This window comes from Acipenser ruthenus, chromosome 16 (assembly GCF_902713425.1).
Source record: "Acipenser ruthenus chromosome 16, fAciRut3.2 maternal haplotype, whole genome shotgun sequence".
NCBI lineage: Eukaryota > Metazoa > Chordata > Actinopteri > Acipenseriformes > Acipenseridae > Acipenser > Acipenser ruthenus.
In genome coordinates, this window is record NC_081204.1 from 297,998 (window position 1) to 311,605 (window position 13,608).

General features: G+C 45.9%; 4 non-coding genes across 4 annotated transcripts; 3 read left to right on the forward strand and 1 right to left on the reverse strand.

Moving 5' to 3' along the window:
- The first annotated feature begins 3,860 nt into the window (after positions 1-3,860).
- Positions 3,861-3,934, forward strand: trnan-guu (transfer RNA asparagine (anticodon GUU)). Its single transcript has one exon. It is a non-coding gene; the product is annotated as a tRNA-Asn (tRNA).
- Positions 3,935-4,840: 906 nt separating this feature from the next.
- Positions 4,841-4,914, forward strand: trnan-guu (transfer RNA asparagine (anticodon GUU)). The gene has a single exon. It is a non-coding gene; the product is annotated as a tRNA-Asn (tRNA).
- A 287-nt stretch (positions 4,915-5,201) lies between these two features.
- Positions 5,202-5,274, reverse strand: trnaf-gaa (transfer RNA phenylalanine (anticodon GAA)). Its single transcript has one exon. It is a non-coding gene; the product is annotated as a tRNA-Phe (tRNA).
- An 8,261-nt stretch (positions 5,275-13,535) lies between these two features.
- trnaf-gaa (transfer RNA phenylalanine (anticodon GAA)) lies at positions 13,536-13,608 on the forward strand. Its single transcript has one exon. It is a non-coding gene; the product is annotated as a tRNA-Phe (tRNA).

The following is a 13,608-nucleotide window of genomic DNA, read 5'->3' on the forward strand; positions in this document are numbered from 1 at the left end:
CTCACAACACCGTCCGTCTGTCTGTCTGATTTTACCAGGGCTGCACGTCCATCATGTCCTCACTGCGTGCTACACGAAGCCGGAACTTCCTGGGATTTCAAAGTGCAAAGGTCTATGATGTGGGCGTTTTGCCAGCGATGAAATATTTACGACGAGCGTTGAGGATGTTTGCAGAAATAAACTTGCCTGCTGCGACATTCTCATGCTTCTTCCATGCGTGTATCCAGTGTTTAGAGAAGGAGAAAAAGATTTAAGCTGCTTGTAATAAATTTACAAATGCCACCGTGCCCTGCTGAATGGAACTGCGCAGGGGACCCCACAAACCCTGCACCCCCTTTTAGTTTTTTACTCCCCTGTGAGACTGCACTTCCTCTCTGACTCGGGTTGCTAGAGTCAAATAAACTTTTTTTTCGGGTTTCTAATCTGTTTCCATGACAACCTGCCCTATACATGGTATTCTTAGATCCGCGGTTAATTCCTGCTAAATATAATCCGTGTGCGTCTCTGCAGGGAAGAGGAGTGTGGCTGAGTTTAACAGAGCGAGCCGCAGCGTGCAAACCACGGCCAAAACGAATGAGTTTAACAGAGCGAGCCGCAGCGTGCAAACCACGGGCAAAACGAATGAGTTTAACAGAGCGAGCCGCAGCGTGCAAACCACGGCCAAAACGAATGAGTTTAACAGAGCGAGCCGCAGCGTGCAAACCACGGGCAAAACGAATGAGTTTAACAGAGCGAGCCGCAGCGTGCAAACCGCGGCCAAAACGAATGAGTTTAACAGAGCGAGCCGCAGCGTGCAAACCACGGCCAAAACGAATGAGTTTAACAGAGCGAGCCGCAGCGTGCAAACCACGGCCAAAACGAATGAGTTTAACAGAGCGAGCCGCAGCGTGCAAACCGCGGCCAAAACGAATGAGTTTAACAGAGCGAGCCGCAGCGTGCAAACCACGGCCAAAACGAATGAGTTTAACAGAGCGAGCCGCAGCGTGCAAACCACGGCCAAAACGAATGAGTTTAACGGAGCGAGCCGCAGCGTGCAAACCACGGCCAAAACGAATGAGTTTAACAGAGCGAGCCGCAGCGTGCAAACCACGGCCAAAACGAATGAGTTTAACGGAGCGAGCCGCAGCGTGCAAACCACGGCCAAAACGAATGAGTTTAACAGAGCGAGCCGCAGCCTGCAAACCACGGCCAAAACGAATGAGTTTAACAGAGCGAGCCGCAGCGTGCAAACCACGGGCAAAACGAATGAGTTTAACAGAGCGAGCCGCAGCGTGCAAACCACGGCCAAAACGAATGAGTTTAACAGAGCGAGCCGCAGCGTGCAAACCACGGGCAAAACGAATGAGTTTAACAGAGCGAGCCGCAGCGTGCAAACCACGGCCAAAACGAATGAGTTTAACAGAGCGAGCCGCAGCGTGCAAACCACGGCCAAAACGAATGAGTTTAACAGAGCGAGCCGCAGCGTGCAAACCACGGCCAAAACGAATGAGTTTAACAGAGCGAGCCGCAGCGTGCAAACCACGGCCAAAACGAATGAGTTTAACAGAGCGAGCCGCAGCGTGCAAACCACGGCCAAAACGAATGAGTTTAACAGAGCGAGCCGCAGTGTGCAAACCGCGGCCAAAACGAATGAGTTTAACAGAGCGAGCCGCAGCGTGCAAACCACGGCCAAAACGAATGAGTTTAACGGAGCGAGCCGCAGCGTGCAAACCACGGCCAAAACGAATGAGTTTAACAGAGCGAGCCGCAGCGTGCAAACCACGGCCAAAACGAATGAGTTTAACAGAGCGAGCCGCAGCGTGCAAACCACGGCCAAAACGAATGAGTTTAACAGAGCGAGCCGCAGCGTGCAAACCACGGCCAAAACGAATGAGTTTAACAGAGCAAGCCGCAGCGTGCAAACCACGGCCAAAACGAATGAGTTTAACAGAGCGAGCCGCAGCGTGCAAACCACGGCCAAAACGAATGAGTTTAACAGAGCGAGCCGCAGCGTGCAAACCACGGCCAAAACGAATGAGTTTAACAGAGCGAGCCGCAGCGTGCAAACCACGGCCAAAACGAATGAGTTTAACAGAGCGAGCCGCAGCGTGCAAACCACGGCCAAAACGAATGAGTTTAACAGAGCGAGCCGCAGTGTGCAAACCGCGGCCAAAACGAATGAGTTTAACAGAGCGAGCCGCAGCGTGCAAACCACGGCCAAAACGAATGAGTTTAACGGAGCGAGCCGCAGCGTGCAAACCACGGCCAAAACGAATGAGTTTAACAGAGCGAGCCGCAGCGTGCAAACCACGGCCAAAACGAATGAGTTTAACAGAGCGAGCCGCAGCGTGCAAACCACGGCCAAAACGAATGAGTTTAACAGAACGAATGCACCCTGACACAAGATAACCAGAACAACACTCAGGAGCACTGACCAGTGCATTAACACACACACACCCCCAGCCTGCCTCTCCCAGTGCAGTCTGTGTGCACCTGAACACACACACACACACACACACACACAGCCTGCCTCTCCCAGTGCAGTCTGTGTGCACCTGAACACACACACACAACCTGCCTCTCCCAGTGCAGTCTGTGTGCACTTCAACTTGATCAGAAGGGGTTGGTCTGAGCAAACATATTCTTGTTTTTGTCGTTCCTGGGAGGGGGACGAGGAGGGGAATTCTGGAATTCAAAGTGTCTGATAAGATGATTCAGCAGAAAGCAAAGTAAAAACAGAGAGGGAGAGAGAGAGAGAGAGGGAGAGAGAGAGAGAGAGACTGCTTACATCAGCGCCTGAATAATAAACAACATGAGTGTGAGGCGTGAGAGGGAGAAGGAGTGAGGGGGCTGTTATGTTCCTTTGTCCCCCCCTTTTTTATCCCTCTCTTTGCCCCTCTTCTCTATCCCTCTCTCTTTGACCCTCCTCTCTCCCTCTCTCTTTGCCCCTCCTCTCTCTCTTTGCCCCCTCCTCTATCCCTCTCTTTGCCCCTCCTCTCTCTCTTTGCCCCCTCCTCTATCCCTCTCTTTGTCCCTCCTCTCTCCCTCTCTCTTTGCCCCTCTTCTCTATCCCTCTCTCTTTGCCCCCTCCTCTCTCCCTCTCTCTTTGCCCCCTCCTCTCTCCCTCTCTTTGCCCCTCTTCTCTATCCCTCTCTCTTTGCCCCCTCCTCTCTCCCTCTCTCTTTGACCCTCCTCTCTCCCTCTCTCTTTGCCCCTCCTCTCTCTCTGCCCCTCTTCTCTATCCCTCTCTCTTTGCCCCTCCTTCTCTCTCCCTCTCTCTTTGCCCCTCTTCTCTATCCCTCTCTCTTTGCCCCTCTTCTCTCTCCCTCTCTCTTTGCCCCTCCTCCTCTCTCCCTCTCTCTTTGCCCCTCCTCCTCTCTCCCTCTCTCTTTGCCCCTCCTCCTCTCTCCCTCTCTCTTTGCCCCTCTTCTCTCTCCCTCTCTCTTTGCCCCTCTTCTCTCTCCCTCTCTCTTTGCCCCTCTTCTCTCTCCCTCTCTCTTTGTCCCTCCTTCTCTCTCCCTCTCTCTTTGCCCCTCTTCTCTATCCCTCTCTCTTTGCCCCTCTTCTCTCTCCCTCTCTCTTTGTCCCTCCTCTCTCCCTCTCTCTTTGCCCCTCTTCTCTCTCCCTCTCTCTTTGCCCCTCTTCTCTCTCCCTCTCTCTTTGCCCCTCTTCTCTCTCCCTCTCAGATCGATTCGGAATGTTGAAAAGACTCTCTAATCTACAAACAACACAACCAGAAACAAGCGCGACCCCAGGAGAGCGCAGTAATGAAGCTGCAGCCCCCACTTCAATCGCACTGCCTGTGTTCCCCGGGGGACGCGATTCGCCTGCCGGGTGACGCTTCACATTTCCGCTGCTCGTTCTGTTTTCTGCTTGAGTTCGTCTCTGTGGCGCAATCGGTTAGCGCGTTCGGCTGTTAACCGAAAGGTTGGTGGTTCAAGCCCACCCAGGGACGCGATTTATTTTCAGTTTTATTAAGAAATAGACGTTCTACTCAATTACGAAAATGATGACCCGCATTTACCTGATTCAGTATGATTAACACAAAGAATCATTTTAAGTGACACACTGGATATGAAAAACGCACAGCACCATTTTCTGTCGAGACCAGACCGAGGATCGGTTACTTCTCTGGATCAGCTAATTCTTAATACAAGAGAACAGACAGACAGACAGACAGACAGACAGACAGACAGACAGACAGACAGACAGACAGACAGAATGAATTAGAACAGGTTATTTGTTTGTAGTACAAGGCGAATAGGAAGGTGGCGTGACGTCCCTATGCAATCCGACCACTCAGGACAGTGGTTCACAGAGACACTATCATTTATAACATCGGGATCAAACCAGAGACTTTACGAGCTTCAATCTAACGCGCTCCAAATGAGATATTTCGGCTGAGGATAATGGCAGGAAATGCTCAAACTTCAGTATTGCGTTTACGGAGCGGGACGGTTACTTCAAACGAGCTTTATAGATGTGACATCATTATTAGATGCAATGTGACTCTGACACGATAAACATAACTATTACATAGGAGAGAGAGAGAGAGAGAGACAGACAGAGAGAGAGAGAGAGAGAGAGAGAGAGAGAGAGAGAGAGAGAGAGATATAGTCATTCGTTATTCATTTTCTATTGCGATTGATCTAATTCTCTTTATTTCAGTCCCGCTTCCCTTTGGGTAGTATTTTTGTTTCAGGCATTTGTCTCAAAAATAGTTCGTGTTTTGTGGCGTTTCAACATCATTTTTAATACAACACTCCCATCTAGCGGCTGAACAGGGTATCACACGAGAGATGGGACAGGAAGCCCGCTAGTCGAGATTCACTTCCCCTCACTGTCGCCCGTTGGTGTCGCAGTCTCTGTGGCGCAATCGGTTAGCGCGTTCGGCTGTTAACCGAAAGGTTGGTGGTTCAAGCCCACCCAGGGACGGCTTGCATTTTTTTAAATTACATTTTTATTTAAAAAATAACTAAATAAATAAATAACAATAATAATAATGACACAAAAATCCACTTATACAAGAATTCCGGCATGCATTTACCTAATTAAGTATTATTAAAATGAATGTTTTCTAAATTATTTGTCTGCAGTATTGTAATTCATTACTTTAAATGTAAACGAATTCCAAACCAAAACACAAACATACATTAAGACAAGCATTGTGTTTGATCGCATTTAAATACATTGTAAGTTAAAAAACGGTGGCCGACCTACTTTGCCGAAACCCGGGATCGAACCAGGGACCTTTAGATCTTCAGTCTAACGCTCTCCCAACTGAGCTATTTCGGCTCGGTTGAAGCTTACCCTGCATGTGTGTTCCATCGCCGCTATTAGACAATGCGCCAATCCTACCACTGGGCGTCGCTGTTTCTCCGTGAAGCAAATGTCAGGTCACCATGACCCTTGTGATATAGATTCAGCGGAGGGTTAAATAAGCGTGAAACGCCCATTTCACGTTGAAATGTGAAAGCAGTCACCCCGCTGTTTCCTTACGGTCGGGCCAGCGCTGCATACAGGGGCATGATGTCATGATCAGTTCTGAGCACACGTTCAGCAGCAGGAGGTCATGACATTTCAGAACCCATAACCTTCTACTGCTGCAAGTATAACTAAGTCGTTTTTCATTCATTTTACACAGATTTTATTATTTTGTATTATTAAATGTTCGAGTTATGGGTTTATTAGTCCAATGTTGATATGCTGCTGCGTTTCAATGTTGTGTTTTGTTTGTTTTTTTAACTTTTTATTTTCAAAATACAAAAAGTGATATTTTCATGAAAAACATTCACGTTTATTAAAAAAAGTTTTAAAAACGCGCCCTCCAGTGGAACGATGAGGTATTGCATGTCAAGGGTAATATATGTGTTATTCTTGGTGTATTTTCTTTGGCTTGCAATACCTCATTATTCCACTGGAGGGCAGTGATTTTTTTTTTTTTTTTTTAATTTCTTAACATTTCGGCCACGATAGAAAATGCAATATTTATAACACACACGACCTGCTGGCCAGGCAGCTCAGTTATTAGAGCAGCGGACTCATAACCTCAGAGCTGTGGGTTCGAGCCCCCTTGATTGTTAATGTGAAATGCATTTCCTGATTGCAGGCAGGTGGTCCAGTGGATTTGTTTGCTTCTCTTGTGTGTGTGTTACACTTGGTGCACTGAGTTCAATTACTCAATTCTGTACTCTTTCATTTTTAAAGAATGAACCTTATAGACAATGTTACACAACCTCTCAAATCAGGCAGATGGATAGTACAGAGGTCTGCTTTACTACCTTTCTGTCTGTGTTACCACTGGGGGCCAGAATTCAAACCTAGGCAGAGAAATTCAATGTGATGTTAAATGCCTTGTTTTATTTTCACAGAATCTTTGATGTAATGTTAAAGGTGAACTCAGCAGGAGGTCTGTGCTGCTGGTCTATTTCAGCATCCTTGCAACCCCTCAGCTGCACTCATGAAGAATTCAAATACTGGGGAGGAATTGAGAGAAGCTTTGAGAGCTTTCTGATTGGATTAGTTGGTGGAGCACTGGCCTCTGATTCTCTTGTCAGCTGATTCAAGTCACACTTGAGTTATGTTTTTTTCCCCTCATTTTCAGAAATATTGTTTCATTTACCTTATAGAGCTGCTGTATAATAGGGTTGGGTTTGATGTGAATCTCATATACCAGGTTAGAGTGCTAGACTGTCACAAGCAGCCAGGTGGTGCAGGGGGCTAGTTCACTAGCTCTGTCTGCCTCTCACCTTGGAGGTCTGGGTTCAAACCAGCTCACAGGACAGGTGAACTGAGTTTGAAACCAGACCCACAACACAATGGCACAGCATGACTGGTGTTCTCTGATTAAGAGACTTAAAAAAAGAATTGCTAAATAAACACCAGAGTTGTGTTTGAAGTCTTGTGTTGTGTGCTTGTTTTGTTTCTCCACAGTGACTATTGGTTAGAATGTTTTTTTTTTTTCCCAAGTTGGTTCATTTACCTTGTAGGCAATGTAAACCTAACATCAGGGACAGCTGCTAGGTGTCGCAGTGGGGTCGGTCCCTGTGCTTAAATGCTGTTTACCTTGAAAGACTGGGATCAAATCCAAACTGCAGATTGAAATCTTCTGTTTTCACAGCACCTTGTAGTTTGAATTTGTTAAAGACATGATAGAAGTGACTCTTTTATTGGATATTTCCAATGGAGTGATCTGCATTTTGTACAAATCATTAGTTAATGTACTGGAGGTCATTTGACAGCAGGAGAGAGCAGCTCTCTGGCTGGCTCAGTTGGTAGAGCACTGGACTTTGACTTCTAGGATTACTGCTTCAAATCCCACATGAAGCACAAGTGTTAATCCCTTAGTTTTAAAAAATATTGTTTAGTTTAGCTTTTTATCAATAAGGTTTGGCTTTGAATCCAGTTCATCACAAATGCAACAAAGTGGAATCACATTAGCCCCCAGGTCCACACCACACAATGTAATAATGTGTTTCACGCAGCAGGAGAGCCAGTCAGCTGGATAGCTCTGTTGGTAGAGCAGGGGACTGTGATTCCCAGGGTAGTGGGTTCAAACCCATGTCAGGGGTATGTGTTCCTTTTTCATTTTCAAACACTTTACCCTGTTTGATAGACTTGTGTTTACATAACGGGACAAGGGGTCAGTGGTCTAAGTATAGAAATAATAATATAAAGAGGGTGATATAAGGGCTTCTGTGCAATGCTAGGTTGTCACAAGCAGACAGGTGGTGCAGTGGACTTGTTCACTAGCATGCTGTGCTGTTCACCTTGGGGTTCTGGGTTCAAATCCCAGTGAATACCTCCTTTGTTTTCAAAGACTTGGTTAATTTCTTATACAAGGCAATGAAAAAGCAGACTCCTCCATGGAAGAGAGATGGACTGGGTTCAAATCCAGGAGAGTTCTTTGCTTGTTTCAAAGAATGTGTTAATTGAGCTTATATATAGTGTGGATCAACACCCTCCTGTGGGAGCTGGTGGCGCAGTGGCTATGCTGATGGCCTTCTCTCCCTGAAGACGGTGGTTCGAATCCCGGTCCCGGAGGTGAGTTCCTGAGGTAAGTAATGCTGTTGGTTGTGAGTCATGGTGGTGGTTGTAAATCTGGGTGTTGACTGTAAGTAATGATGCAGGTTGTAACTAACGATGTTGGTTGTGTCTCCACAGACGGAGGAGGGCCGTGTGCCCTGAAGAGGAGCCGGAAGAGGATGAAGAGGGGGCTTGGGCCCCCGGCCGCGGGGGGAGTGGAAGATGGGGGTGTTGGTACCAGAGAGGAGGAAAAGAAGGAGGTGGTGTAAACATGGGGGCAGGCAGGGAATGTTGCCTTTAATTTTCTCCAGCATTTCTTTAGGGCCTGTCAGAGATAATTACAGGACATAAGAGCTTCTTTAACATTGCTTTTGCCCTGTCAGATAGCAGGGCAAAAGCAATATCCCTGCCTGCTCGCTCGCTCGCTCATGTTTACACCTCCTGCTTTTCCTTCCCCCATGGTACCAACACCCCCATCTTCCACTCCCCCCGCGGCCGGGGGCCCAAGCCCCCTCTTCATCCTCTTCCGGCTCCTCTTCAGGGCACACGGCCCTCCTCCGTCTGTGGAGACACAACCAACATCGTTAGTTACAACCTGCATCATTACTTACAGTCAACACCCAGATTTACAACCACCACCATGACTCACAACCAACAGCATTACTTACCTCAGGAACTCGCCTCCGGGACCAGGATTCGAACCACCGTCTTCAGGGAGAGAAGGCCATCAGCATAGCCACTGCGCCACCAGCTCCCACAGGAATGCTTTGGTTCACACTATATATAAGCTCAATTAACACATTCTTTGAAACAAGCAAAGAACTCGCCTGGATTTGAACCCAGTCCATCTCTCTTCCATGGAGGAGTCTGCTTTTTCATTGTCTTATATAAGAAATTAACCAAGTCTTTGAAAACAAACAAGGAACTCACCGGGATTTGAACCCAGTCCCCCAATGTGAACAGCACAGCATGCTAGTGAACTAGCCCACTGCACCACCTGTCTGCTTATGACAATCTAGCTTTGCACAGAAGCCCTTATATCATCCTCTTTATATTATTATTTGTATACTTAGACCACACACCTTGTCCTGTTCTGTAAACCCAAGTCTATCAAACAGGGTAAAGTGTTTGAAAATGAAAATGAAACACCTGTTTCTGACAAGGGTTTGAACCCACTATCCTGGGAATCACAGTCCCCTGCTCTACCAACAGAGCTATCCAGCTGACTGGCTCTCTTGTTGCGTGAAACACATTATTCCATTGTGTGGTGTGGACCTGGGGGCTAATGTGATTCCACTTCGTTGCATTTGTGATGAACTGGATTCAAAGCCAAATCTTATTGATAAAAAGCTAAACTAAACAATATTTTTTTTAAACTAAGGGATTAACACTTGTGCTTCATGTGGGATTTGAAGCAGTAATCCTAGAAGTCAAAGTCCAGTGCTCTACCAACTGAGCCAGCCAGAGAGCTGCTTTCTCCTGCTGTCAAATGACCTCCAGTACATTAACTAATGATTTGTACAAAATGCAGATCATTGGAAATATCCAATAAAAGAGTCACTTCTATCGTGTCTTTAACAGATTCAAACTACAAGGTGCTGTGAAAACAGACGATTTCAATCTGCAGCCTGGATTTGATCCCAGTCTCTCAAGGTAAACAGCATTTAAGCACAGGGACCAATCCCACTGCGACACCTAGCAGCTGTCCTTGAAGTTAGATTTACATTGCCTACAAGGTAAAATAACCAACTTGAAAAAAAAAACCAAGAAAAACATGCACGTTGCACGGGGTTTGAACCACCAACCCTGGGAATCAGGGCCCTGTGTTCTACCAACTGAGCCATCCTACCAGCTGTACTGCTGCAGTCATTTGTGACTTGAACTGGCCTAATGATCTGTACAACATGGAGGTGATTCCTGCCTTGAAAATATCCAATAAAAGAGTCACTTCTGTTGTATCTGACAGATTCAAACAAACAGACGCTGTGGAGAAACAAAACAAGCACACAACACAACGCTGGGGTTTATTATCAATTCTTTTTTTAAGTTTCTTAATCAGAGAACACCAGTCATGCTGTGCCACTGTGTTGTGGGTCTGGTTTCAAACTCAGTTCACCTGTCCTGTGAGCTGGTTTGAACCCAGACCTCCAAGGTGAGAGGCAGACAGAGCTAGTGAACTAGCCCCCTGCACCACCTGGCTGCTTGTGACAGTCTAGCACTCTAACCTGGTATATGAGATTCACATCAAACCCAACCCTATTATACAGCAGCTCTATAAGGTAAATGAAACAATATTTCTCAAAATAAGGGAAAAAAAACATAAGCTCCTCTCAGATGCTCCCCAGTATTTGAATTCTTCATGAGTGCAGCTGAGGGGTTGCAAGGATGCTGAAATAGACCAGCAGCACAGACCTCCTGCTGAGTTTACCTTTAACATTACATCAAAGATTCTGTGAAAATAAAACAAGGCATTTAACATCACATTGAATTTTTCTGCTCAGGTTTGAACTCTGTCCACCAATAGTCACATAGATACAGGACTTAATAAACCAGACCTCTGTACTATCCATCTGCCTGAGGTGAGAGGTTGTTTAACATTGTCTATAAGGTTCATTCTTTAAAAATGAAAGAGTACAGAATTGAGTAATTGAACTCAGTGCACCAAGTGTAACACACACACAAGAGAAGCAAACAAATCCACTGGACCACCTGCCTGCAATCAGGAAATGCATTTCACATTAACAATCAAGGGGGCTCGAACCCACAGCTCTGAGGTTATGAGTCCGCTGCTCTAATAACTGAGCTGCCTGGCCAGCAGGTCGTGTGTGTTATAAATATTGCATTTTCTATCGTGGCCGAAATGTTAAGAAATTAAAAAAAAAAAAAAAAAATCACTGCCCTCCAGTGGAATAATGAGGTATTGCAAGCCATAGAAAATACACCAAGAATAACACATATATTACCCTTGACATGCAATACCTCATCGTTCCACTGGAGGGCGCGTTTTTAAAACTTTTTTTAATAAACGTGAATGTTTTTCATGAAAATATCACTTTTTGTATTTTGAAAATAAAAAGTTAAAAAAACAAACAAAACACAACATTGAAACGCAGCAGCATATCAACATTGGACTAATAAACCCATAACTCGAACATTTAACAATACAAAATAATAAAATCAGTGTGAAATAAATGAAAAACGACTTAGTTATACTTGCAGCAGTAGGAGGTTATGGATTCTGAAATGTCATGACCTACTACTGCTGAATGTCTGCTCAAGACTCCACCCAGTGGCGGAAAGAGGTAATGCACGTCCAAAACCATACTGAGTCAGCCAGAGTGCTGAGAATCACACAATAACCAGACGTGCTCAAAGGCCCACACGGGGTGCCTGAATCCAAACCATACCGAGCGAGCCAGCCAGAGAGCTGCCGAACACCACACTGAGCTGCACAGCACGGCTTCAATTCATATACCCAGAGAGCCAGCCAGAGAGCTGCCGAACACCACACTGAGCTGCACAGCACGGCTTCAATCCATTCTGTGTACAATAAATACATTGGGTCTCATTTACTGCATTTGAGGACACCAGATCAGACAACTGGACCACCTTGCCCGCTTTCATGGCACTTGGTTTATCAATAAGGAGAATGTTTTTGAAGAGAAAAAGAGGAATATACACATGCAATCAACACCTGCTGTGTTTGAATCCAGAATTCTGGGAAACAGAATCCCACACTCTACAGCTGAGCTATCCAGCCTGCTTATGAAGGGGCCTGGTCAAAGCATTATTACATGTTGTGATGTAGACCTGGGGAGCCATAAACAGCTTGAGAGAGACTTGTGACTTGAAATGGATTTAAAACCAAGCTCACAAAAGGTCAAAATGAATTAATATATTTGAGAACGAAGAAGCATATACATGCAGGACTTGAACCCGCTACCATGGGAATCACAGTCCCCTGCTTTACTGACAGAGCTATCCAGCTGACTGGCTCTCCTGCGTGAAACACATTATTACATTGTGTGGTGTGGACCTGGAGCTAAGGTGATTCAGCTTCGTTTCATTTGCGACTTGAAATGGATTCCAACCCAAACCTCAAGCCTGCTCTCATATTCCCTGCAGTACTTTAGCTAATGATCTGTACAACATGGAGGTGATTCCTGCCTTGAAAATATCCAATAAAAGAGTCACTTCTGTTGTATCTGACAGATTCAAACAAACAGACGCTGTGGAGAAACAAAACAAGCACACAACACAAGACTTCAAACACAACGCTGGGGTTTATTTATCAATTCTTCTTTTAAGACTCTTATTCAGAGAACACCAGTCATGCTGTGCCACTGTGTTGTGGGTCTCGTTTCAAACTCAGTTCACCTGTCCTGTGAGCTGGTTTGAACCCAGACCTCCAAGGGGAGAGGCAGGCAGAGCTAGTGAACTAGCCCACTGCACCACCGGGCTGCTTGTGACAGTCTAGCACTCTAACCTGGTATATGAGATTCACATCAAACCCAACCCTATTATACAGCAGCTCTATAAGGTAAATGAAACAATATTTCTGAAAATGAGGGGAAAAAAACATAACTCAAGTGTGACTTGAATCAGCTGACAAGAGAATCAGAGGCCAGTGCTCCACCAACTAATCCAATCAGAAAGCTCTCAAAGCACCTCAGATGCTCCCCAGTATTTGAATTCTTCATGAGTGCAGCTGAGGGGTTGCAAGGATGCTGAAATAGACCAGCAGCACAGACCCCCTGCTGAGTTTACCTTTAACATTACATCAAAGATTCTGTGAAAATAAAACAAGGCATTTAACATCACATTGAATTTCTCTGCCTAGGTTTGAATTCTGGTCCCCAGTGGTAACACAGACAGAAAGGTAGTAAAGCAGACCTCTGTACTATCCATCTGCCTGATGTGAGAGGTTGTGTAACATTGTCTATAAGGTTCATTCTTTAAAAATGAAAGAGTACAGAATTGAGTAATTGAACTCAGTGCACCAAGTGTAACACACACAAGAGAAGCAAACAAATCCACTGGACCACCTGCCTGCAATCAGGAAATGCATTTCACATTAACAATCAAGGGGGCTCGAACCCACAGCCCTGAGGTTTTGAGTCCGCTGCTCTAATAACTGAGCTGCCTGGCCAGCAGGTCGTGTGTGTTATAAATATTGCATTTTCTATCGTGGCCGAAATGTTAAGAAATTAAAGAAAAAAAAAGAAAATCACTGTTATGGGTTCTGAAATGTCATGACCTCCTGCTGCTGAACGTGTGCTCAGAACTGATCATGACATCATGCCCCTGTATGCAGCGCTGGCCCGACCGTAAGGAAACAGCGGGGTGACTGCTTTCACATTTCAACGTGAAATGGGCGTTTCACGCTTATTTAACCCTCCGCTGAATCTATATCACAAGGGTCATGGTGACCTGACATTTGCTTCACGGAGAAACAGCGACGCCCAGTGGTAGGATTGGCGCATTGTCTAATAGCGGCGATGGAACACACATGCAGGGTAAGCTTCAACCGAGCCGAAATAGCTCAGTTGGGAGAGCGTTAGACTGAAGATCTAAAGGTCCCTGGTTCGATCCCGGGTTTCGGCA